Source organism: Rhipicephalus microplus, chromosome 6, assembly GCF_043290135.1.
Source record: "Rhipicephalus microplus isolate Deutch F79 chromosome 6, USDA_Rmic, whole genome shotgun sequence".
NCBI classification, from domain to species: domain Eukaryota; kingdom Metazoa; phylum Arthropoda; class Arachnida; order Ixodida; family Ixodidae; genus Rhipicephalus; species Rhipicephalus microplus.
This window is the reverse complement of record NC_134705.1, coordinates 40,373,183-40,399,948: the sequence shown is the minus strand read 5'-3', so window position 1 is coordinate 40,399,948 and position 26,766 is coordinate 40,373,183. Positions and strand designations below refer to the sequence as shown.

At 46.2% G+C, this 26,766-nt stretch overlaps 2 long non-coding RNA genes across 2 annotated transcripts in view; both read left to right on the top strand.

Moving 5' to 3' along the window:
* The window catches only part of LOC142765246 (uncharacterized), a 29,589-nt gene extending 14,972 nt beyond the window's left edge, over positions 1-14,617 (top strand). The window contains exons 2-3 of the long non-coding RNA XR_012884118.1: positions 11,068-11,360; positions 12,424-14,617. This is a non-coding gene — a long non-coding RNA (uncharacterized LOC142765246). The remainder of the gene's footprint in view (positions 1-11,067; positions 11,361-12,423) is intronic.
* Positions 14,618-21,487: 6,870 nt separating this feature from the next.
* LOC142765244 (uncharacterized) overlaps positions 21,488-26,766 on the top strand; it is a 30,221-nt gene continuing 24,942 nt past the window's right edge. Inside the window, exon 1 of the long non-coding RNA XR_012884117.1 lies at positions 21,488-24,943. This is a non-coding gene — a long non-coding RNA (uncharacterized LOC142765244). The remainder of the gene's footprint in view (positions 24,944-26,766) is intronic.

Sequence of the window (26,766 nt, the reverse complement as noted above, 5' to 3'; positions counted from 1 at the left end):
ACCCTTCGGACTCTTTGCCAGGCTATAGAAGCTGAGGCATCTATAAATAAACAATGCATATTTTACTCACAACAGCAGTCAAACATAATCAGATGCGTAACAAGTTTATACGACATGCAACATAAGGCGTAAAATTTGATAATAAAATACCTCGTGATAACAACAAACTGTGCAGGGGTTGGGTGATCATTGCCACCACCTGCCTGCCGCACGATTCCGAAACAGCGCTCAAGGCAGTCTTGGCTTAGGCGAGCCGTCATGAGATACTTGAAATGTACTTCCTCACACAGGTACTCCAGGAGGTGCTTCGTACTTTTCAACGTCACACGCAAACCCACTGCGGTACTTTTGCTTAGAAAGCCAAGTCCTCTTGCGTGAGCTTCCCACAAATCGAGGAACTTTAGTGCCTGGTCAAGCACAGCTTCCTTTCGGCTGTGAAGCCTGAAATAATGTTTATGTATGAAGCGTAGAAACTTTGTCTGGACTAATTATCGACAGGGTAAATATTTCACTCTTACCGTAAAGCTTCTGCTGGAAACCTGGATGTCATCACCTCGATTAGTTCCGCCATGAGACCAATAACGAGTCTTGTTGGCTCAACATTTGTGTATTGCTCCTCGATCTGATCTTTGTAAAAATCTAAGCACCGAGTCACTTGGGCACTGAAAACATGAAATGTTAAGTCCACACGCATTTTCTCGAATCCATTTGGAAAGATATGTGATCGAGTCAGCTTTGGTGCCACTTTCAAGGTGATGGCACTGCTGTCAAGTTTCCACATGGTTGACACATGATCCCAGTGGGCCTGTAAAATTTCCACATTGCATCAGGAACTGTTAAGGATTCAAATTAGCATTGAGAAGTACGCATTATGCATAAAAATTCCACAGAAATATTAGAGCCAACTTGCCCTTCCGTTGTGGGTGTTGAAGCCCTGCTTCATCATTGTGTTTCTCACGCACTTCATGAGGTGAGGGAAGTCCGATATAAAGTACAAAAATCGGTGTTTGTTGCACGGATGAACAACTCTGCACTGAATGTCATTGAGGGTGGCGCGTATCCCCAGGATGTTCCACATAGATCTGTTCCAGGGCGCACCATCACAGCAAATGTAATCCACGTAGAGGCCGGCTTGCTCACACAAAATTGTAGCTTCTACCAAAAGTTTTGTCAACAGCCTGGCTTTTACGTTCCCGCTGGATGAAAACACACCTGAAGAGAAATAGAGCATTACAAAACGCTTCGGCATATGTGCCTTAACAGTGCAAAAAATATATTACCAATGATTTGTGTCCATTTCCCCACAAATGGTTGGAACATTATGACAAGCCCATGGTCAGCTTTGCGGTGTCTTTCATTGGCATCGGTAAACTTGCCGAGGTCGACAAAGCCTTCAATATTGCTGGACGACTGCAAGTCCAGATGAGCAGAGAGTTTCATTTCATCCACTACTATGCCCCCATGCCTCTCCATTTCATCCATGTCTTTAACTTTTTTCTTCAGACAGCTCAGGAGTTTGGTATTAAACCCATAAGCAGCAGCGAATCCCTGTAGATAAAAACATTAGGAACCATCTCTATACTGCACACCATATGCAATCACATACCTTGATGTATTTTTGAAGGCAAGCACGGCTTGGCAGGACAAGAATTCTGTGTGCTCTAAGATGCTCATACAGTCGTGCACTTTTCATTCTGAGGATGATGCACTCAAGGAGCCATTCTTTATTGTAGTTATATCCGCGCAAGGACCTTCGTTTGGCAGCGTCAAAACAAGCCTGCACCGCAGCCCGTTGCTTTTTTGGAAGAAGTTTCAGCTGAAATAATTAAGAAGCTATTAGTAATGAATCTATAACAACTTAATGGGACAGTGTACCTTTTCCTCTAACACAGATGCAATGATTTGTGAAGTCTTTTCTCGCATCTTCTTCAGGGCATCCTGCAAGGTAAGCAGCTTCATTTTCTTTTTCTTCAACGTACGAACAGCCCATTTCAGTCGTTGTGCAGCTGTTCTTGCAAGTGGCCGCTTAGTCTTTTTTTTTTTTAGACGGAGCAGACGAGCCTTCAGAAGGTTTCTGCATTTTCTGCAGGCAGTACAACGTCCAGATGAGCCATCTGTAAAGTGTACCATAATCGGTGGATAAGTCTAACCAAAGCAGGGACAGGTATCTACAGGCTCAAATAAAATATTTTAGGCAGGGTTTGCGCAACTGCGATATCTCATAATACCTTGTAGCGAAATCGATGAGGAACCATCGCAAGAAAGGGAGAAGACACGATTTTGAGATAGCTTCGCCTTGCTTTCCAAATTCAGTGGTTGGAACTCTTCCATTGTCCCAATTCCTACGCAGGGTGTCAATGTGTCTGCATACTTGAGAAGATCCTGTGCTTGGCTCACTGTCTGACAGCCACTTTTTTTGAATAGGAACCCGTTCAGAAAGATGCTGCACTGAGCAGCTGCTCCTTCCTCAGCTTCAAACAACACTATCTTGTTGTGAATAACAGGAGGTGTTAAATCTCTGTCCAATTTAGCGGTCTGGTAGCATAATGCATTCGTTTGCTCGAACTTCTGCATCGACCACAACTCGCTAGGACGGTGAAGCATAGCACTTAAGGAATGCAGCTGTTCGGTCAACATGACGTTCTGTTCTGAAACGATCACGTCATGGTCAATCGCTGAGCCTTCTTCGACATTGTCGTGGTTCACACTAATTCTTTTACTCGAAACAGCACTTTCAGCCACGCTTTTCCGTCTCTTTCTCTCCTTGGGCAGAGCTTTCGTCAAGTATTTAGGCAAATTAGGAAAAATCGTCGGCACGGCGTCATTTGTTAAGGTCGGCACAGCGCGCGGCATGTATACATCTTCACCATTAATCCTATGTTTGAACGTACGCACGACAAATCTGTGAAAAAGAAAAGAGAAAAGGACAGCCAATTGGTTATGTTGCAATGCAGCATGTGACACGTGGAACGCAAGTAAGCAAAATTGGTCTCTTGCTCGGGTGTGCGAACACCGTGCCTTCTATTTTTTGTACATACCTTGGGTCGAAGTGCTTCTCGCACACTGCGGAGTTCTCGTCAAGCTGTTTGTCCGCTCTTGGAATAGCACGAATCCATTTGTCGAACAGCACACTACACGTGGGAGCTCGGAAAAGGGAAACTTTCTCTCCTGAAGAATTATAATATCCAGTGTTGCAGCCAGGCACAAAGCACCAACGTTGCGTCTTCTTTTTTGTCGTTGACATCTTCGGACATTTCAGAGAGACTCAACGCAATCACCGATCGACGACATACTTGTAAGACAGTGCGACTGCTAACGAAAAAAATTATGGCGCGACTGAAGCAAACCCAGCGAAGTGCGCCGCTCACTACCCGCGCCGCTGCCATCAGCGCCCCTAGCGGCATCGGCGCGCCGAAGGACCCTCTCCGCCAAGCGAAAGGCGCCCCGCTCATCACACCTCCCCATTCTAGCCACCCTAACATGGCTGACGTGCGGGTGGCGCGGACATAGAGTTGTGAGCGCGGTAATGTGAAGTAATCCCCCGTAATTGTTTGAAAGAGGGCGTGGGATTTACTGTAGTATTTATCGAGCCCCGAACGAGCTATCACATCCTGTGAGTGGCCCAAGCGCGTTCAGCGCTGTGCAGCAGAATCGTTTTTCTGATTTTCTACTCGAGATATTAGCGACCTGGTGTAGGCTGCGTTTTACGAGTAACTTCCCACGATGATCAAGTTTTACAACATATTCTGGTTGTGGTGTAACATGCGAAAATTGTTGTTGAAATCAGTCTCTTTTTGAAATTCTTTTTAGAGATGCACACATACAATCACAATGTTCATTACAGCTGCTAATCTCAAATTTGGTTGCACAACTTGCATGCAATCCTACAATGTTGCAGTGGCTGAAGTGGGGGTGAATACAAAAGCATGCATGCACATGCAAACTAGTATGTGTACAAATGAGGTTATTTTCACAAAAGTGTAACCTATTAAAAAAGCATATCATTGCTCTATGTACATAAACAGAAAAAGCTACACATTACTGTTATCTTTGTACATAAAATATATCTGGCGTCTTGATGCTATTAATTGTTGGGAACTAACGTCCCAAATCAATGCCGTAGTGAAGGGCTCCGGAAATTTCGACCACCTGGGGTCCTTTAAATTGCACCTAAATTAAAGTCCACGAGCCTAACGCATTTCCGTCTCGATCGAAAATGCCGCCACCGCGGCCGGGATTCGCTTCCGCAACCTTCGGGGTGAACTCGCTTAGACATACATGTTAGTAAAACAATGTTCACGAATATTTTATTAATATCCACTTTTAATATTTCAATAGAAGTGTCCACTCAATATCCACTGAATATTCACAAATAACATTGGATATTCAGACCATTTGTGGACATCCTCTAAATATTGATGGTTTGCTGGGCTACCATAGTAGTGTGCACTACTTCGCGAAAGTTGCTTTTTTTCATCAGCCGAATGATTGCGGCTGATTGTTCTGGAGAAACATGCCTGTAGTCTTCAAGGCCATCACTGCTGCTGTTTGATAAGATAGTTATGTGCTGAGCGGTGAAGCATTGATCTGACGAGTTGGTTTCCAGCACTTTTATAAGTTGCTGCCATGTTTTATACTGCAAGGAATTCAAAGGTACTGTGTGAATTATGACGAGGACTCTGGTAAACACTAGAAAGTCCCGCATGCCGCACAAGTGTCTCGTTCCTTTTGTGTTTACCTTTGTAATATAAGAGCTTTATGCCTGCAAGCCTTGCATCAATGTTCAAGATGCTCGTTCAAAACACAGCGTGTAGCCAGCTTCAGGTTGCTGTCTTATGTGCGTAAAAGCATCCATAGATCTTATATTGGTGCTTAGACACACAGACAAGTCAGAACACTGCTGGTTGCTTTTCTGGGTAGTGAATAAGAATGACTTGAGTAAGGTCAATGTTACTAATGGAGAGATGACAACCGTGCCATATAGGCAGTTATACAAAGTGAAGCAGACAAAACAAATAAAAGTGCTGCACTTTACAAAACCAAAAAAATCCTCGGTGACTACAAATAATTTTTTTAAAAGATGGTATTTCACAAGAAATGGAAATGTCAACACAGCAGTCGCAACAAGACCGCTGGCCTCAACTTAATCACATGTATATCATTTGTAGACATCAAGATCAAGACTTTGACACCAAGCACAAAAAGGACTGATTCCCTTTCGGAAAGGGAGCATTCTTTGTGTGCCATTGTTCTGCTGAGGGAAGAGCATAATCACCAACTCGACTGTGCTGATGCATTGTGCCACCTACGGAGCTCTGCAGACACACGGTCTGCCTTCCACAGTTATTTCAAAGATCAATTGACACCAGCCGAGGCTCTTCAGCTTTACCAGATCAAGCTTGCAGCTGAAGATGACAGTGTACAAATGCTGGCAAATGGCACATTGAAACTACCGCCCAACACTGTCTACTACTGGTTTAAGGTGTGGCGCAAAGACCATATATATATATATATATATATATATATATATATATATATTGTAATGAATTAATGAATCTTAATAACGGACGCTCTGATGGCAATGAAGAAGACGATGATGATGGGTGGCTGTTGTAGTAGCTCGCACACGCCGCTCGCCATTAGCCAGACCTGCCTGATAAAGCACATTTTTCCAAGCTGCGTCTGACCCTTTTTCGACGTACAACACCTCTATTTTAAGTGGTGGAGGAGCCGGGGTTCTCATCAACCTGGAACTTCGCAATCGGACGCTACCATCACCGTTCACCATGACTGCTCCTGGCCCTTCTCAAGCTGCCTTACCAACGACCGTCTACTGTACTGGCGTGCCTCGGCAACGCGACCCACCAATTTTTCGCGGCAACGACGAACAAGACGTCGAGGACTGGCTCGTCGAGTACGAAATCGTAAGCGCTTCCAACAAGTGGAACGCCTGCGATAAGCTCACAAACGTGCGCTTTTACCTCGCTGATGTGGCCAGCCTCTGGTTCAAGAACCACGAAGGCGAAATCACCAACTGGTCCGCCTTCAAGACCACCATCGCCGTGGTCTTCGGTCGTCCCGCCTTGCGCCGGCTTCCCGCGGAACAGCGTCTTCGTAGTCGAGTCCAGCGCAGGGACGAGACCTTTACAAGTTACATTGAAGATGTCTTGTCTCTTTGCAAGCGCGTCGATGTATCTCTAACGGAACGCGACAAAATCAAGCACATCATCAAAGGAGTTGACGACGATACCTTCCAGATGCTCGTCGCTAGAAATCCACAGACCGTCACCGATGTTGTCCACCTCTGTCAGGAGTACGACGAGTTGCGTAAGCAGCGCGTCTCGACGCGCAAGGCCGCTGAAGATACGGCTGAAGTTTCCGCCCTCGTGCACGACGTCGCTGCTGATAACACCGTCCTGCTGCCCCACATCAAGCAATTCATTCGTGAAGAAGTTGCGCGTGAGCTTTCTCTTGTGGCCGAAGCATCCGCGCCAGTGACCTCGTTAGACCCACGTCTACGCCAGGTCATTGAGACACAGGTCACGGAGGCACTACCTCCATCGCCATCTGTCCCTACGCCGCTGACCTACGCTGCCGTCGTTGCTAGACCCCCAGCCCCACCTGTTTCTGGCGCATACCGGGGCACCGGGTCCTCCTACCCTACCACGCTGCCTACATACACGGCACCCAATCCCGTTTCGCCCCCAGCACCTTCTGTCGTTAACCCATGGCGCACCTTGGATAATCGACCCATCTGCTTCGCATGCGGTTTCGTGGGACATATAGCACGCTACTGTCGCCGTCGCAACTTCCAGCCTCCAAACCATGAGAATTCTGCAAATTACCAGGCTGCCCAGAATCCCCAGTGACCATCTTCTCCTATCACCGACTCATTGTCCCCACGACGCCCTGTCGATTCTCGCCGGTCGTTACCACCCCGTCGCCGATCTGTCTCCCCGATGCTTCGGCGCACGAGCCCCGCTCGAGAGGAAAACTGACAGCCGCAGTTCCGGAGGCAAGAACTGCGTCGTCGTCGAAATTTCTAAGACCTCCTCTTTGTCCGACCAACGAAATTGATGTGCTAGTAGAAGGTGTTGCTGTACGTGCACTTGTTGACACAGGCGCCGTCGTTTCTGTAATTAGTGAAAAACTATGTCGCGATTTGAGAAAAGTTACAACGCCGCTTACGAATCTTGCTCTGCGTACAGCCACTTCCCATTTCATCGCGCCGACAGCTCAGTGCACAGCACGCGTTCTTATTCAAGATGTTTGGTACGCCGTCAACTTTGTTGTTCTCCGACGTTCATCTTACGACGTCATACTAGGATGGGATTTCCTTTCTACCCATCAGGCCCTCGTCGACTGCGCTCGTGCTGAACTCACGTTGACGAATCCGTGCCTTGATATCGACCACCACAGTCCCTCTAAAGTGTTTGCCGCAGCTGACGTCCGCATCGCGCCGTTGTCCGCCGTCCTAGTGCCTGTGTTTTCCCCTGCTGCCACTAACTCGACACTTCTGTTCCAACCAACTATAGCTAGTGTGCAACACCGAACCATCGTCCTCCCGTTTGCCGTCATCAACTTTTCCAATGGTTCGGCGGTACTTTATGCGTGCAACGTTTCTGCTTGCCCGTACATCCTGCTACTCGGCGAGTGTCTGGGAAGCCTCGAGACCTTAAATTGTATTTTTGAAGACCCGATCTATCCAGACAAGCCATTTTTACCGACTTGTGCCATTACACCCGCAAGTGGCGCCAATGAACCTATGGATGTATTCCACAAGTCCATTGATTGCAACCTCACGCCTGGGCAGCAGGAACAGCTGATCAAGCTCCTACAGCGTTTTCGGGCCTCGTTTGACCACAATCAGCCTTCCTTAGGTCGAGCGTCATCTGTTGTTCACCATATAGATACCGGTCAAGAGACGCCATTACGGCAGCGTCCATATCGTGTGTCAACTACCGAACGCCGTGCCATCAATGAACAGGTTGACGACATGCTGACACGTGGCATAATCGAACCGTCAAGCAGTCCCTGGGCCTCTCCAGTTGTGTTGGTGAAGAAGAAGGACGGATCCATCAGGTTTTGCGTGGACTACCGACGTCTCAACCGAATCACGCGCAAGGATGTCTATCCGCTGCCACGCATTGATGATGCCTTGGACTGCCTACTGGGAGCCGAATTTTTCTCTTCTTTAGATCTGCGCTCTGGATACTGGCAGGTACCCATGGCAGAGGCCGATCGCGAGAAAACAGCTTTCATCACGCCCGACGGGCTTTACGAATTCACAGTGATGCCCTTCGGTCTCTGCAATGCGCCAGCTACTTTCGAGCGAATGATGGACTCTATCCTTCGAGGCCTCAAATGGAACGTTTGCCTTTGTTATTTAGATGACATTGTCGTCTTTTCAACTGATTTCGCAAACCATTTAACCCGCCTCGAGAAAGTCCTCGCATGTATTTCTGCCGCGGGGCTGCAACTGAATCTGAAGAAGTGCCATTTCGCCGCTCGAAAGCTTACGATCTTTGGCCACGTGGTTTCGAAAGACGGCATTCTTCCTGACCCTGCCAAACTTACAGCCGTTTCAGCGTTTCCCAAACCGACCACCATGAAAGAGCTCCGAAGCTTCATAGGCCTGTGCTCTTACTTCCGGCGCTTCGTCCGCAATTTCGCGACGATCATCGCTCCTTTGACCAAGCTACTTGCCGGCTCTAGAGACCTTTCAGTCTGGTCTGCCACCTGTGACGATTCTTTCAATCAACTGCGCCGCCTCCTCACGTCGCCGCCTATTTTGCGACACTACGACCCATCGGCACCCACAGAGATCCACACCGACGCTAGTGGTGTCGGGCTAGGCGCTATTCTTGCACAGAAGAAAGACAGCTTCCAAGAATACGTGGTTGCCTACGCAAGCCGAACTCTTAGCAAAGCTGAAATCAACTATTCCGTCACCGAAAAGGAATGCCTAGCCATTATTTGGGCGATAGAGAAATTTAGACCTTACTTGTACGGGCGCCCTTTTGACGTCGTCACTGACCACCACGCCCTCTGCTGGTTGTCGTCACTGTAGGATCCAAGCGGTCGCCTCGCCCGATGGGCATTACGCCTCCAAGAATATAATATTCGCGTGGTCTATCGGTCCGGCCGGAAACATTCGGACGCGGACGCCCTATCCCGTTCGCCCCTACCCCCTGACCCGGACTGCAGCGAAAGTCTAACCTGTGATGCCACTGCCGTCACCATCGCCGACATGCCATCTGAGCAACGCAAGGACCCTTGGGTTGCTTCCATTCTAGACATCCTGGCTGGGCAGACGGCTTCCCCCCCTTCTCGCACGTTGCGTCGGCAAGTGGAGCACTTCACCACTCGCGACGACGTGCTGTACCGACGCAACTACGCACCCGGTGGACGTCAGTGGCTACTCGTGATTCCGCGTCATCTGTGATCCGAAATTTGTTCCACGTTTCACGACGACCCCCAATGTGGCCATGCAGGTTTCCTGAAGACTTATTCTCGCATACGTCTCCAATATTACTGGCATGGCATGTACCGTTTTATACGGCAATACGTTCGGGCCTGCTCGACGTGCCAGAGGCGAAAAACTCCCCCTTATCACGCCAGCGGTACCTTGTTACCCTTACCATGCCCATCCCGACCATTCGACCGCGTCGGCATTGATATCTATGGTCCCCTTCCCAACACTGCTGACGGTAACCGCTGGATCATAGTTGCCGTCGACCATCCCACGCGGTATGCCGAAACTTCATCCCTTCCCTCGTCTACAGCAAAAGAGTTGCGACTTTCGTACTTCACAACATCGTATTACGTCATGGAGCACCTCGGGAGTTACTGAGCGATCGTGGTCGCGTATTCTTGTCAGACGTCATCACAGCATTGCTGCGTGAGTGCCACGTCGTTCACCGCACTACAAGCGCCTATCATCCCCAGACCAATGGAATGACAGAGCGCTTCAACCGCACCCTTGGTGACATGCTGTCCATGTATATCTCATCAGACCACTCAAATTGGGACCGAGTGCTCCCGTTTATCACGTTCGCCTATAATACCGCCATTCAAAGCACTACTGGATTCTCTCCTTTTTTCCTCCTTTATGGACGCGAACCTTCTTGCACTATGGACACCATTCTTTCGTACAAACCTGACTCCTCAGAGTCCACGACTTTGTCCCAAGCCGCTACATACGCTGAAGAATGCCGCCAACTGGCAAGATCATTTACAACGCAAGACCAAGGACGCCAAAAGCACCACCATGACGCATCAAATGACACTACTTCCTACGATCCAGGTTCACTCGTCTGGCTGCATGTCCCTTCTGCTACACCTGGCCTTTCTACCAAGTTGGTCCCAAAGTATCACGGCCCATATCGTGTGCTACAAAAAACGTCACCAGTGAATTACCTCATTGAGCCACTAGAACCATCTTCTTACCAACGTCGTCGTGGCCAGGAAATTGCCCACGTCTCGAGACTTAAGCCCTGCTACGACCCTCCCGTGTTTACTTGTCCATAGGTCGCCAGGATGGCCCCTTATTTCGCGGGGAGTAATTGTAATGAATTAATGAATCTTAATAACGGACGCTCTGCTGGCAATGAAGAAGACGATGATGATGGGTGGCTGTTGTAGTAGCTCGCACACGCCGCTCGCCATTAGCCAGACCTGCCTGATAAAGCACATTTTTCCAAGCTGCGTCTGACCCTTTTTCGACGTACAACACCTCTATTTTAATATATATATATATATATATATATATATATATATATATATATATATATATATATATATATATATATATATATATATATATATACATATATAACTCAAGGTTGATGCACACTCAGTTTCTTTCCCCTCCTTTTTTCCATGTTTTGCTCTGGTTGCAGCACTAATTCACCACTTTCGCCTGAAGTACTATTGTGTCACATGTCTTAGCTTTGATTTCAAGGGGCAAAAAGCTGTTAATAAGGCATGCAGCATTATAGAAGTCACTAAACGAATGTTTCAACACTGGCTTTTGGTTTTTACCTTCTCACTTGTAACCTTTTGCAGGTGTCAGAATTTGGAGAACCAAATTGAAGGATGGCAGCTACTCGGTGGTGTTTGTTGTTACAGAGATTATGCAGTGGACGCAAGCATTAGAATCTGCAAGCGAGATTATAATTTTGGACTCAACAGCCTCCTGCGATGAATCGCATGCTACCATTATAGTAATGCTTACTGCTACTCCTGTTGGAGCATTGCCCATTGCTGTGCTTATGCACAACTGCCAGACGACAGAGAGCTACAAGACTGCCTTCGGCCTCTTGAGACAGAAATATCCTCTCTGTTTTGGTGGCCTACAAGTAAGGAAGCTGTAACTTTTAAGGTTTAGCAAATATAATGTGACAACCTAACCTATTCAAAAGATTAGAGTGAAGGTTTTTAGTGAAAAGAGACAATTATACATTATTTCTTAAACTGCTATGTAGTTAAGGTATTATTTGAATGTTTTGTGTAATAATGCAGTTTTGCAATGTATACTTATGAAAACACACTTTACATATACACTTATCATTTTAGTGCAAAAAATTGATTCACATGTTTATTTAACGCTATTTAATTTGATAATTTCTGACAGACTAATAAGCTTAAAATAGATAGGGTAGCCGATAAGCATAATGTAAAATACCACTTAAACAACCATCAGTTATACGCACAGTTCAGTTGTACTTATTTTTTAAAGTTCCCTATCAGAGTACTATTTTACATTATGCTAATGCATTTCAATTTAATAAAATTAATGCAGATAATTTTAATTCCACTAACATGTGTTACACTGTCCTATGTGTCTCATCATATTGTTAAAATTGCCTGTAAGACTGGGTAGAGGCAGTGCTTTGCATATTGAAGACTATGCGCCACTCAGTGTATAGAAGAGATTGTAGGGAGTTTTTTACCTCTACCTTGGTGGTAAAAGAGGAAAAAGTAGTAACCATTTTAGAGGAAGCACCAAAACTTTCAGCTGAATAAGCACTAATTTACTTGGATATAGTGAAGTCCTTTGCTGCCCAGCAGAGTGTTGTACTGCATACAGTTTGCGAGATCGCACACGTGGCTCCATTCATGCCCACACCAGTCCGAAGTGCACAAATTCAGCAAAAAATTACCGCATTTTTCAAAACATGTAAGATAAGGAGAAGTGGGCATTAAGATAAACAGCATTGGAAATAAAATGGTTTAAATTTATTTAAATAAGTATGTTTTCATTAACTAGTGACAATAAGTTGCAGCATAACTATCTAGTTCAGCACACTTTCACTACAACACACCTTTTGAGGGGTCCCTTCAAGTTTATTAATGTCAAGTTTCACAGTATAGTTTTTTTAGCTGTGACTGAAAAAAAAACATCCGCATGTGCTTGTTCAGTTTCCAGACCCCAGCGTCATTTATGACTTATAATCCAGCGGCCGAAAAAGCAGCTCCCCTAGCGGTATGGCCTGAAGCAACTCGGCTCCTCTGCCATTTCCATGTGGCCCAGGCAGAATGGCGTTGGCTGCATGCATCGAGCAACAAGATCAGCCCTGACGAGAGCTGATGACTGCATTCCAGAAAGTGTGTATAAGTTATGCACCATATTTGCGTGCGAATGCTTGTGTATTATAAACCAAAATCCCATCCGCTTATTAAAAAAAAGATGTGCCTCAGAATGCAGTACTGGTAATATCTATGAAAGGTTGCAGTGACCACAGGCTACGAGAATGCACCATTTGCATTCCTTCTTCAGTTAGTTGTAATCCTGTTGAAACCATGTGTGGCTTCAATAAAGCCAGCTACCACCGTAAAACTTATCTGCTTTTTCAGCTTACCTTTTCCACTATTGTTTTATTTGTGGACGGTACATGACAGAGTTCTTATCAAACAAAGTTGTGAAACTAGTCGTAAACTTAGTTCAGGTAACAGTTATAAAAATGATAATAGGACCTTCCTAAAAAAGACGCGATTGTATGACAAGGCTAAGTGTTCAGTGGGCTGGACTAAGTGATTCTAGTACTGGGTCAACTGTGCTAAAGTGTGCCAAATTGAATTTACTAAACCATTCCTGATAATATCAACTATAATTGTTCCAGACTATGCCACAGTATTGCAAATGCACTTGCAGTGCGTCAAAACATGTGCAGCTTAATCATAGGGCCACCAAAGTCAGAGTCATGCACAACAGATTATACCGCCTAGTAAAGAACATTCACACCTGCTTCTCGTGTAGGCCACGGTGCCATATTCATTGCTGACACAGCTTCTGTCTCACAAGGCAGCTCGACAGCAAAATGAACTTTGTGACAGAATCATGACGTCTAGACTTAATGGCAGCAAGGTCTGGCAGTGATTCATCAGCACTCATTGTTTGTTACCGAGACGCTTCCGTTAGCTCGTTTAGAGTATAACATGCCCCGTACACAGTAGTACATGCATGCATGTAGGCAAAATTTCTGTCACAAGTTGTATTTCTACTTATTGCCGAAAAGATTTCTCCTGAACACTCACTGAACTGCATGGCACCCTTATTTGAACACTATCAAGTGAAACATGCATTGCTCCGGAGATTATTTTTCAAGTAGGTTTCCAATGCATTGGGATATATTTGTAGCTGTGCATAATGGCCCCATTATAATTATTCAGATGCTTGACTGTAAATGTAAATTGTTTTTCCAATGTACCCCTGGATGTGAAAGTAGCTGTACCACTCGGAAGGATGTTGCCAATTTAATTGATTTTCTCAAGATTTTCACCTGATCGGGAACTGACTGCATTAATATGCTCGTGAACTGATGCTGGGTGGAGCCGGAATGCAGTATGTTGTCGACCACTTTGAAAAGGAATTTACGGCTTCAGTTTGTAAGCGGTTGACGCGGTGCGCTATGCAGTAAAATAACACCACGTTGTAGACAATCTGCTTTGTCTGTAGTGCAGCTTGTTGGCAGAGCTTGTGTAATTGCATAGCGGGTTGTGTGACCAGCAGCAACCACAGCCCAAATGTTCTGGAAGCAGATGTGGGAAAGGGACCGAGAAAGTCTAAACCGACATCAGAGAAGGGTGCTGATAGGATGTCCAATTTTGAATTTTACAAAAATCCTGTCTGTGTGTTTTGTGCAGTGTTCAGTAATGATGATTGCATTGGTGTTTGAACTGCTGCGTAAGCGCTATGCACTGCCTGAAATTGCCACCAATTTCTGTGCTGCTGGTCAGCACTTGGATGCCCTTTGTGATACAGAACAGTTGCCAACATCTGCAGATTCAGTGTGAAGATTTGCTCATTCTGCTCTTTTGTCCCTCTTGCGTGAGTGGTTTACATTGCTTCATGTCTGATGACACACGCCAGTGAGTGCGACAAGTGGCCATAACTGCTTCCTCGTTTCTCGTAGTTTACGGCAGTAATCATCATCAGAAGTAAAGCTGTAATTCATTAATCCAGCTGATGAAAAAACTCTGATAAGTTGCATTCAAATGTGAAAAATGAAAGAAATAGGACTATAATTATATTTTCGCTCAACTAATTCTTGAAGAACTACTTTAAGTGCTGGTGCACTCATAGAGGCTTCTTTTAAAGTGCTGCCTGTAAGCACAAAGCAGTCTGCCATGATGTCTTGCTGACGCAGCGACACCATTGCTGAAAGGAGGGTCCTTTGACGGTGAAAGGTCACACTGCTCTCGACTTGTAACCAAGTACAGTAAGTACTCAAAACAGGGCCCCCAACAGATTTCTTGTGATTGGGACCCTGATGCCATAGTAACCCAAAAGGAGCTTGATATCCATCCCCAGAAATTTGATATATACTGAAATATTTCCCTGTTATGTTTGTTCTATCGATATGTCTACGGTGACCACTGACAAGTCACGCTATCTGCTACTGAAATGAGCTGAGCACATGTCTAGACGCCTTTATAGTAGCCAAAGTTTCAATCAAGTTTCTTGTTAAACAAAAGTGTATGATTCATCTTCATTCCAAAGTGCTGTTCCTGTGTTGAACAGCCTTCCCGAAGGCATTGCTACATTGATGAATCGAGAAGCCTTTCATGAAAGACTTCAGCTACATTGTGAGTAATCACCATATAATGGTGTAAATATGTAAATTCCAGCCCATTTATTTGAATCATGCTTTCCCACTGTGGCACCTTTTCAAGTGCTTTTCCACAATTTTTTGTTACTGCAACATAGTTAAAACTCGCTTTAAAGAAATTGAGGGCACCCATAAATTATTTCGTTATGTCGGGAACTTAATTAAACCGGGTAGTAAAATACTGTACGAGCAGCTGCTGGGAGGTATCTAAATTTGTTCATGAGGGGTATTCGTAAAATTAAGTTTCATTAAATCAATTTTAAACTGTACTTCTATGCCAGTTGCTCTACCTCTTTTTCGAGTCATTGTATTTGCTAATTGTACGTTGCCCCCCTTACTCAATATCCTTTACTGTACCAGTAAGGTCAAATGAACACATTAACTACACTCGTGTAAGAGATAACCCTTTAGCACCCATCCCATGATTTCAGGTGGTCAGAAGTAATCCAGGATATGCCTCTACGTTGTATTATAGTGCCCTTATGCATGCTTTGCACGATAAAGTGGTTGACAACAACCTAGAACTCGTCACTATGTGTTGTCGAAAATAGACCTCTACCGGGGTACGTCACAGGGTGACGTCACCGGTGCACGTGCAGTGCGGTGGTTGGCAAAACACTCCCACTGGTGGTTGAGTGGGGTGCAGTCGCTGGTTGCTTAGGGCAACGTTCTGTGGCTTGGGGCAAGTGTTTTTTTTTTCTGAAAGCTTAATCTTCATCTCACAGTGACAAAATTAGCTGTAGTATGCGTCAGAGAACATCCATGTGTGTGGTGAGTGAGTGAAATGAACTTTATTTGGTCCTGGAAAACTGGTCAGACGCCCCCATAAGAGGTGTCCGCCACAGTTGCTGGCCGCGTCCACGCCGGGACTGGAAGACCGTGGCGCTCCGCCCGTTCGCAGGTCTCCTGCACTGCCGAGTATTGGACTGAGAGTTCGGGGCTTTTAAAAGCCCTCTCCCAGTCTTCTTCTGTGCTGAACTTTGTGCCATGTAACGCCGGGCACTGCCAGAGTATGTGAGCGAGTGTGCAGTTATGTGCCTCACAACTAGGGCATTCTGGAGTTATGCCATCAGCAAAGTGGCTGAATGTGCTATGAGATGGGAATGAACCTGCCTGTAGCATCCGAAGAACCGACGACTGTGGCCCAGTGAGCTTGGAATGCGGAAGCGGGTTCCTCCGCCTAGACAACTGATCATGGGACGTCACTTCGTTAAAGGTGCCTAGTGGATCTTTAAAGTTATCCGCGAACCAACTCCGTATCCGCCCGGACCGCCGCGGCACGTGATTTCTCGCGCACGGTTATGGGCAAGTTCGTTGGCATTAGGAAGAGACGGATGCACCTCTTAGCCCATGTGGGCCGGAAACCAGGTGATCGTGTGGTGGCCTACTACACCCCTGGAATTGAGAATAGCGGCAGCCTTCCTAGAGATCACCCCCGAAGCAAGCGCCCGGGCTGCAGCCTTGGAGTCAGTAAATATCTCTGGAAGAAAAGGGTCCATCATTGCCAAGGCTATCGCTACCTGCACTGCTATGGAGGCAGACGCTTTCCTCACGGAAGCTGAGTTGAGTACGCGACCGCGATGATCAACGACCACAGCTGCAAAACTATCCGAGCGGCCGTACTGCGCTGCATCGACGAAAGCTACACTACCAGTGGACTTAGCCACGAAATCAAGGAGAGACCTAGCCCGTGCCTTTCGCCGGCCAACATTGTACTGTGGATGAACGTTACGCGGGAATGGTGCCACCTCGTACGTGCCCTTCGTTCTTTGTGATAAGATCTTCTGTTCCTCCCCTGCCGTATGATGATATCCCAGTGACTGTAGGAGACGCTGCCCAGCTTTCGTGGAGGAGAGTCGCGTGACCCGAGCTAGTGTTTGCGCCTCGGTCACCTCTGTGAGAGTGTTGTACATGCCAAGACTCATGAGCCGGTCCGTGCTGGTGCTCATAGGTAGGCCTAGTACCCTTTTGATGCTTTTACGCAATAAAGGGTCGAGTTTATCCTCCTCGCGTTTAGACCGATTTAGCGAGGATGCCACGTAATTAATGTGGCTCATCAGGAATGAATGGAAGAACCGAAGGAGATTGCTCTCCCTCAGTTTCCCCTGCGGCTTGAAACCCTCAGTATTAGTCTGAGCATGTTATCTGTTTTGGAGGTGATGCGAGTCAAAACCTGCAAGTTTCTGCCATTGGATTCAAGAAGCAAGCCTAGGACCCGAATACAATTGACTCTTGGAATCGACTGCCCATCCCGTGTGGTTATAGTAATTTGCAACGTGATCAAGCGGTGACTTGTTCCTTCTTCCAGGTCGAACTGGTCGATATAGAAGCAACTCCGATTTAGAGGCGGATAGCTGAAGCCCTGTACCCTGCAGAAAACGTTCTGTGATTGACAAAGTAGATTGGAGTGCCTGCTCCACTTCAGCATCCGAACCGCCCATGCACCAGACTGTATTGTCGTTGGCATATAAGGCATGGTTGGTATTGGCTACAGTGGAGAGGCGCTCCGAGAGGCCTTTCATGGCTATGTTAAACAAAAGGGGTGAAATTACTGCTCTCTGTGGCGTGCCCCTTGCACCCAGGGTGAAGGCTTCTGACTTTAATTTGCCAAACTTTATGGTTGCTTTGGGGTCCCTGAGGAAGGCGCGAACACAGGCGTGGAACTTGGGACCTAATCCCATGCGCTCTACCTGCTCCAGTATAAACTGATGTGAAATCGTATAGAAGGCCTTGGCGAGATCAAGGGCCAATATTCCTCGAACATCTAGTGTGTGTCGATCGATAATTTGCTTCTTAATCAGCAGCATCACATCCCGGGTGGCGAGACCCGGCCGGAAACCTACCATGTTGTACAGAAACAGCTCTTTATCCTCAATATACCGAGATACTCTGTTGTGTACCGCATGCTCCATCACCTTCTCCATGCAAGATGTGAGAGAAATGGCATGGAGGTTCTCCATGGCGAGTACCTTGCCCGGCTTGGGAATGGGTATTACCGAGGTGGTACGCCAGGTCTCAGGTACGCGGCCTTCTGCCCAGAGGATATTGACCTCCTCGGTTAACTTAGCGATTGACTTTCCATCGAGATTGCGCAGCAACCTGTTTATAACGCCGTCTGGACCAGGGGCAGAGCGGCTATTAAGCGCATGAAGCATCTCTCCGATCTCAAGGTTCGTAAAGGACGAGTCGATTTCCTCGAGCGCCCTTCTCTGGTAGACCGGGTAATCCCAGTCCCCGGTGGGGGGGGGGGGGGGGGGGCAAGCGGAAGGTATCGCTCTGGCAAATCCTTGAGTAAAGTGGTATCAGTGACTCCACTGCTCCGCTGTGCTTGAACTAAGCGGTCGATTGCCAACCTCTGGTTACTTTTGGAGTTTGTCTGATCGAGTATTACCTTCAACAGGTTCCATTTATCTCCGGTGCGCATCTGCCCATCTACTTTTGAGCAAACCTCGTTCCACTGCTGCCTAGAAAGCTCCTCACAATATTCTTCAATATCTTTATTGAGGAGAGCTATGCGTTTGCGGAGCCTCCTATTTAGCTTTTGTGTGCGCCATCTTTCAACCAGTGATTTTTTTTGCCTCCAATAAATGCGCAAGACACGAGTCTATCGTATCTACCTGTAAGTCGGTTTGGACAGTCTTGGTGGCGAGGAGCTCATCTTCTGCGAGTCGAGAAAAGAGTTCCTCTAACGTGGCATATTCGGTCTCATCAGCTTTCCGGCGCTTCCTGAACTCGTCCCAGTCCGTCACCCTGTACTTTTTAGGTGGAGCCGCCCGGGTTTCCTGCGTGACTGCGAGGATGAAGTGATCACTTCCCAGGCTTTTCTGCAAGTTAACCCACTGAACTTTCCCTGCATTTCTGATGAATGCCAGATCCGAAATGTGTGTCTCTTGAAACGGAATTGCCCAATCGGGTTGGGAACTGAGGGTTCGTGACCAGCTCCAAGGAACAGTCCGTCATAACTTTAACAAGGTTTTTTTCCTTTAACAGTGGCCTTTGGATAACCCCAGGCTGGGTGAGGTGCGTTAAAGTCATCGATAGCTACGAGCGGTGACTTGCCGGCAAGGTTAGCCACCTTTGCGACCACCGAGGAGAACGCCTATTTGCGATTTCGAGGGCTGCTGTAAAGATTCAGTACGAATATGATGCACTTAAGCCAATTATTCGGAATAATATCAACCAGCTGAGCTTCTAAAGTAGAGTTGCCGAGCGCAAGCGTGTGCTCTAAAAACGCACATTTGTTCGAAGCCAAGACAGCCAGACCACGTTGACCCTCCCCCCTAAACGATATAGATCAATAGCCGGGCTACACAACCGCCGCGTCAATGATTTCTTGTAAAGCAATCACATGCGGCTGAACTGCCAATGAAGCAATGTACTACAGGAGGGAGGCCTTACGCTTCCTGAACCCCGCGCAGTTCCACTGCCAAATGACGAACTCAGTTGCGTTGGGAGCCATGGCTGCTGCTACTGGTTTGCCGACTTAACGGCACGTCCATATCGACGGGAGCCTGATCCATCGGCGTACCGGGGCGCGCAGAGGGAACAAGTTAAACAGGCGTCACCGGGACAAAAAAGTTCCCGCCTTGAGCGAGTCTGCTTTCGATCATGGCAACTTTACATGCTACGAGGTGAAAGCATTCCGCCTGCCGTGCTACCGCCTTTTGTAAATCTTTGATTGCTCCCAAGACATCCAGGTCGGAAGCCACCGCTACCTCTCCTTCCGCATCTATATTTCTCTTAGCCGGCCGCGGCTCTACTGAAAAAGACTGCACCGGGGCCTGTGCTGTATTTTTGAGGGCTTGGAGTCCATGGAGTCTCCTTGTAGGACTCCATGGTGGGTGGCTTGCACCGCTGCCGAAAATAAACATTTTCATATGGCTAGTTCCTTCTCCCCACTCCCTGATCTCCCTAAAAAAAGAGGGCGCACCGATGAAGTCTTCCAGCTTTTTGGTCACCAGAGAGTATCTTTTCCCCGATTCCACGTTATCCACGCTGACACACCCGGCAAACCAGTGCGAACACTTTCACGTTTTCTTGTTTCGAAGCCTTTGACAGAAATATTTGGCCCAGAATATAAAGCATCGAGAATGGCAAGTGGTGACCTCCTGTTGGAGCTCCGCGACCAGAAACAATATGAAAAACTGTCTAATCTAGTGAAATTTGGAGACACCTAATTAATAGTAACCCCACACCGAACCATTAACACCACCCGTGGCGTTGTTTCAGATGATGACCTGTTAGGGCTGACGGATGCTGAACTCCTGGAGGGTTTCAGCGAACAGAATGTCAACAACGTGAAACGAATTAGGATGAGGCGTGATGGAAAAGAAGTTCAGACTAAGCACCTGATACTTACTTTCAATTCAAGTGTACTGCCCGACTCCGTTGAGGCTGGGTACATCAGGCTTCGAGTGAGGCTATATATACCAGACCCTCTCCGATGTTTCAAATGCCAGCGGTTCGGCCACAGTTCACAGAACTGCCGAGGCCGCCTAACTTGCGCCAAATGCAGTGCTGAAGAGCACACAGCTGAAGCCTGTTAAAACTCTCTTCACTGTGCGAACTGTAATGGGGATCATGCCGCATACGGTCATGCCCAGGCTGGAAAAAAAGGAAATTGTCACAATGAAAGTAAAACAAAACATTTCCTTTAAGGAGGCACGAAGGCAGGTGTCCTACCTACCAGAAACCAGCTTTGCCGAAGTGGCGCGTCAGGGGGCAGCGCCACGACGGCCTCCGGCGGCTGTCTGGCACACACGTAGTGAACTGGCGGTGACGTCATCCGCACCCTCGGCGGTTGCAGCCAGTGCTGCTCCGCCATCTAAGAAGAACCCGCCAACCTCCGGGCTTGGGGCCGCGAAGGCCTCGTCTTTTGAGGCGAGGCCCTCAAAACAAATGCAGCGCTCGCAAGAGCGCCTGTCCAGTGCCTCGCAAGAGGCAATGGACACAACTCCGAGCGTGAGGGCGCAGCAAGCGCCTAAGGATCGGCGCAACTCCGTCGACCAATCCAAAAAAGTAAAATCTCGTGTCACGGCCCCTGGAAAGGGTCCGTGAGCTAATTTTCCATCCTTGAGCACACAGCACAAAACACATCTAAAATGGACACACAAATTTTACAGTGGAATGTGAGAGGACTTCTCCATAACCTCGATGATATTAGAGAACTCCTTAATAAACATACTCCAAAGGTGCTGTGTGTTCAGGAAACACATCTCAAGTCCACACAAACTTTCTAAAGCAATATGTCATCTTCCGCAAAGACCGTGACGGCGCTGCTGCCTCGTCGGACGGTGTCGCTATAATAGTTCATAAAGGTGTTGCCTGTAAGCAATTAAACCTCCGAACTTCTCTAGGGGGCAGTTGCTGTCCAAGCAGTGCTGTTCGGGAAGCAACTAACAATTACGTCTATTTACATTCCTCCGTGCTATCAACTATCGAAGACACAATTTCAAAGCTTCATTGATGAACTTCCTCGCCATATATAGTCGTTGGTGATCTAAATGCACATGATCCCCTATGAGGCGACTCCCGTTTGGATGCACGAAGACGCCTAATAGAACACTTTCTGTTTTCGTCAGGTGCGTGTTTACTTACCAAAAAAGAATCAACATATTATAGCACTACGCACAACACATACTCTTCTATAGACCTGAGTATTGTCTCGAGTACACTAGTTCCATATCTGAAGTGGTCTGTTCTCAAGAACTCCTTTGGGAGTGACCACTTCCCGATAATGTTGAAGCTAACTAAGGAAGATACATGCTCGCCTGACTTTCCTTGTTGGAACACCGATTCAGCCAACTGGGAACTGTTCCGAGAAAACACATTTTTAGATAGAGATCACATTGCTGATTTTAATATAGACGATGCTGTGGCATACCTAACAGGTTTTATTATTGACGCTGCAGTGAAATGTATTTAGCAAACTAACGGAATGACTAATAAGCGTCGCATCCCATGGTGGAACGACGATTGTCGGAAAGCGCGAAATAGTCAAAATAAAGCTTGGAGATTACTCCGAAATTACCCAACGGCTGAAAATCTCGTCAATTTCAAACAGGTGAAGTCACAAGCCAGAAGAACGCGTCGTCTTGCAAAGAAAGTTGGAATAGGTACATCTCTGGTATCAATTCTTACACCGACGAAACAAAGGTTTGGAATAGGGTAAACAAGTTCATTCATTCATTTTTATTTCCTTAAAGACCCCCGAGAAGGTATTACATAAGGGGTGGGTAACATACAATCGATATTTTTATCACAATGATAAATGTGAAGTTACATTTGAAATATTATGCATGAAGCGTGATAGAGAGGTAACTGTGGCGATATTGTGGAAAAGGCAATCCAGTCTTTTGCTGCTCTGGGAAAAAAAGAAGCAGAAAATGTTTCAGTATGGGCACGCGGGCGAAAAACTTGAAGTGCATGGCCGGTGCGACGAGATATGTGAGCTGCAGGGATAATGTAAGGAGGGTGGTTAAGTGGAGAGTGAAAAAACTTGTGAAATAATGAGAGGGTTGCGATGCGTCGGCGACATGATAAAGGGGATAAGTTACACGCGGCTTTTAGGGATGAAACACTGATGTCGTATGAGTACGAAGCATGAATAAATCTTGCTGCACGATTTTGAATGGATTCAAGGGAATTTGTTAGACCAACTTCAGGCGGGTTCCAAATGGAAGATGCATTTTCTAACTTAGTTCTAACTAATGTATAAGCAAGTAGTTTTACATGACACGGAGCGCTGCGTAAGTGGCGTTTTAAGTGCGTGAGTGGCGTTTTAAGAAGCCCAGGGTTCTGTTAGATGTTGATACGATTTTATGAATGTGAGTGTTCTATGACAAATTGTAGGATATAGTGGCTCCAAAGTATTTGTAAGTGGTTACTGATTCGACAGGGACGTTAGCTATGTTATAGGAAAAGGGAAGAGGGTTTAGACGGCGAGTGAATGAGATTAGTTTGCGTTTAGTAGGGTTTAAGGTCAAAAGCCAGTCATCACACCACTGTAGGATATGGTTGAGGTCTTCTTGTAATAACATTTGGTCAGACGGACGTGACGGTACGATAAATGACACAGTCGTCAGCAAACATGCGGCAATTTGAAGATACGTGCATCGGAAGGTCATTATAGTAAATTATAAATAAAAGAGGACCAAGGACAGAGCCCTGCGGTATACCCGATGTTACCGGAAGAGGGACAGACAAACTATCATTTGTAGACACTGATTGCATGCGGTTAGTGAGGAATTCATTTATCCAGTTAAGTACAGATGGGTGCAAGTTTAACGAAGACAGTTTTAATATTAAGCGTTTGTGTGGTACTTTATCAAAGGCTTTCGCAAAATCAAGGAATATAGAATCGGTTTATTTGTTAATGTTGAGGTTGGCATGAAGGTCATGAACAAAGAGGGCAAGCTAGATTTCGCAAGAGTGACCTTTACGAAACCCATGTTGAGATTGATGAAAGAAGTTATTGGAGTCGAGAAAGTTCATGACGTAAGAGTAAATGACGTGTTCCATGAGTTTGCAGGGTACGCTGGTCAAAGAGATTGGTCGGTAGTTTAGTGGAGAGTTCCTGTTACCAGATTTGAAGACAGGAACGGCCTTTCCCACTTTCCAATCGTCTGGGATGATGCCTGTTGAAAGAGATTGCGAAAATAACGAAACAAGATACTCCGACGTAATGTGACGAATATTTTTCAACAGTTTGACATTGATACCATCTAGTCCAGATGCTGATGATGATACTAATTAGGGCTAACAGAGAATGATTCATCTGTAGTAGAGTATAGGGAATGTTATTAGAAGTTATTCTAATGTGAATGTGAAGAAATAAAAGTTGATGAAAAGATAACTAGCCACCAGCAGGTATTGAACACATGGGGTACTTGAAAAGGAAACTGAGGGTGATAACGTGTGACATAAGCTTGCAATAAAAAAGGAAGGAAGTCGGTGGAGCATAACATAGCTGCGTATAGTACAGTACAGCGAGGGGTAGGAAAAAAAGAGAGGGTCAGGAGACGGGCACGGCCACCAGCTCTGCGGGCATCCTGACCCGTCTCAGCTTTTGCACCACTAGTGTGCAGCTAGCTGCCTGAATTTTTGTTGATCCATCTCGGCTACATGTGATGCACTGAACAACATGAACAAGCAACAGCAAAGCAAGCGAATTCAATTTGAAACAGCATTATCAAGAGTTCTAGATCTTGATAAGTACATTCTACGATGTGCTTAAACCCACCACACTTCCATTTCTTGTGAAACACCATCCTTTAAAAAAAATCACTTGTAGTCGCCGAGGCTTTTCTGGTTTTGTAAAGTGCAGCACTTTTATTTATTTTGTCTGCTTCGCTTTGTATCACTGCTTCTATAGCATGATTATCATCTCTCTAATTGTACCATTGACCTTGGTCAAGTAATTCTTATTCACTACCCAGAAAAGCAACCAGCAGTGTTCTGACTTGTCTCTGTGTCTAAGCACCAATAAGACATCTATGGATGCTTTTATGCACATAAGACAACAACCTGAAGCCGGCTACACGCCGTTTGGAACAAGCATCTTGAACATTGATGCAAGGCTTGCAGGCATAAAGCTCTCATATTACAAAGGTAAACACAAAAAGAACGAGACACTTGTGCGGCGTGTGGGACTTTCCAGTGTTTACCAGAGTCCTCGTGATAATTCATACATTAACTTTGAATTCCTTGCAGTGTGAAACATGGCAGCAACTTACAAAAGTGCTGGAAATGAACTAGTCAGATCAATGCTTCACCGCTCAGCACATAACTATCCTATTAAACAGCAACAGTGATGGCCTTGAAGAATACAGGTATGTTTCTCCAAAACAAGCCGCAGCAATCATTCGGCTGATGAAAAAAAGCAACTTTCGCGAAGTAGTGCGCAATATTATGGTAGATTTCAATGGCAAACACAGCGACTTGCCTTTCTATACAATGAGCGGGCATGCAGCATATCTGTCCTGTAAGTAAATAAGCCCACATGCGTTTCAAACCAGCACAGACGGCAGCACAGATGGCAGCAAGGCAACTAATACGATGTTAATAATCTATAAAGAAACCAGAAATTCAAAGTGGTAAGTTCGCAAAGTTTGCATGTTGTCTGTTTGCTGTACAAGTGGCTAAAAGGCCTCCCGCGGAATGCCCTTTTTTACCCCATGTTGCACATTGTACGTAACGCCAATTGTGTCCAAAATATGCCTGCCCGTAGGGCTCTGGGTTAACCGATCATACTGTGCTATCGTGTGGGCCTCTATTAGCTCTGCGAGCGTGTTATGTAGCCCTAGAGCCAAGAACTTGTCATTCGACGTATTTACCGGTAGAACTATTGCTTGTTTATATGCTATCCTAATTATGCAATCTTTTTTGCTCTGTTCGGCTGCGTGTAGTTTAGGATATTGGGCAATGTACACAATGCGGCTGACTACAAAAGCCTGAACTAAACGAACTAAGTTGTGTTTTTTCATACCATAGTTTTTGTTGGCTATTCGTTTGATCAGCCTGCTTGTTTGGTAGACGCTGTTCTCTAATAGCCTAATAGTTTCTCCATTGTGCCCATTCTCAGATATACGGAGGCAGAGAACTCGTAGGTTCGCTACAATGGGTATTTTACTTCCCCCTGCAAAAATCGTGACGTCCGGCCTTTCCTGTATGCTTTTGCGTCCCCTACATGTGGGCCTACAAATGAGCAATTCCGACTTTTCGAGAGAACATTTTAGCCTATTACCTTCTACATATCTCTCTACAGTGTCAACAGCTTCTTGTAATATGTTTTCAATGTCGCCGTCACTCCCACCCGTCACCCAGAGGGTGATGTCTGCGTATATGTTATGTCTGAGGCCCTCATCTGGTCAAGTTTTGTGGGTAGGCCAATCATCGCCACATTAAATAACAGGGGAGACAGCACCGAACCCTGTGGCGTCCCCCTACTGCCCAATTCAATCTCTTCAGACCTTGTCTCTCCGACCGCAATTCTTTCAGTGCGTTCGGATAGGAAGTCTCTCACATATGCGTAGGTGCGCTGTCCTATCTCCAGTCCCTTAAGATTGTCTAATATGGCTCTGTGTGTGATGGTATCGAAGGCCTTAGTCAGATCAAGGCCGAGGATGATAAAGCTCGAATGGTGCCCGCAACTAAAGCAACGCCTGTGAACGTTATTCAAAACCTCCCTAATTAGATAGGTTAAGATGGCTTGACGAATAATGATGCACTGGTCAATACATGAGTAATGTCACAATCCCGTCGCAAATGTCATCGAGCACTTCCTGCCAAAAAGTTGCGCGTACCCGTGGGTGAGTGTGTGCCACTGGTATGTGCCATAGGTGATTGACCCTTAGAGAGAGAGTAATAATTATTTTAATGGGAAGCTGGAGAGGTCTGCGTGGTTTCTCACCTTACAGGCTACTCTTATCTACGTGGGAACTACGAGAACACACATGGACAATCTTAACATGTGAGCACTAAAAAAAAAAAACCTGACATCGGCAGCGTCCACCCGACGAATGCAAAGAATGAATGTCGGGGTCTCAGCAGTAATTGAACTCCAGCATTCTGCGTGGCAATCAAGCATTCTACCGCAGAGCCAAGCAATGTCTTGGAACTAATTTTCAAATAGACCCTAATGTTCGTGAAATGC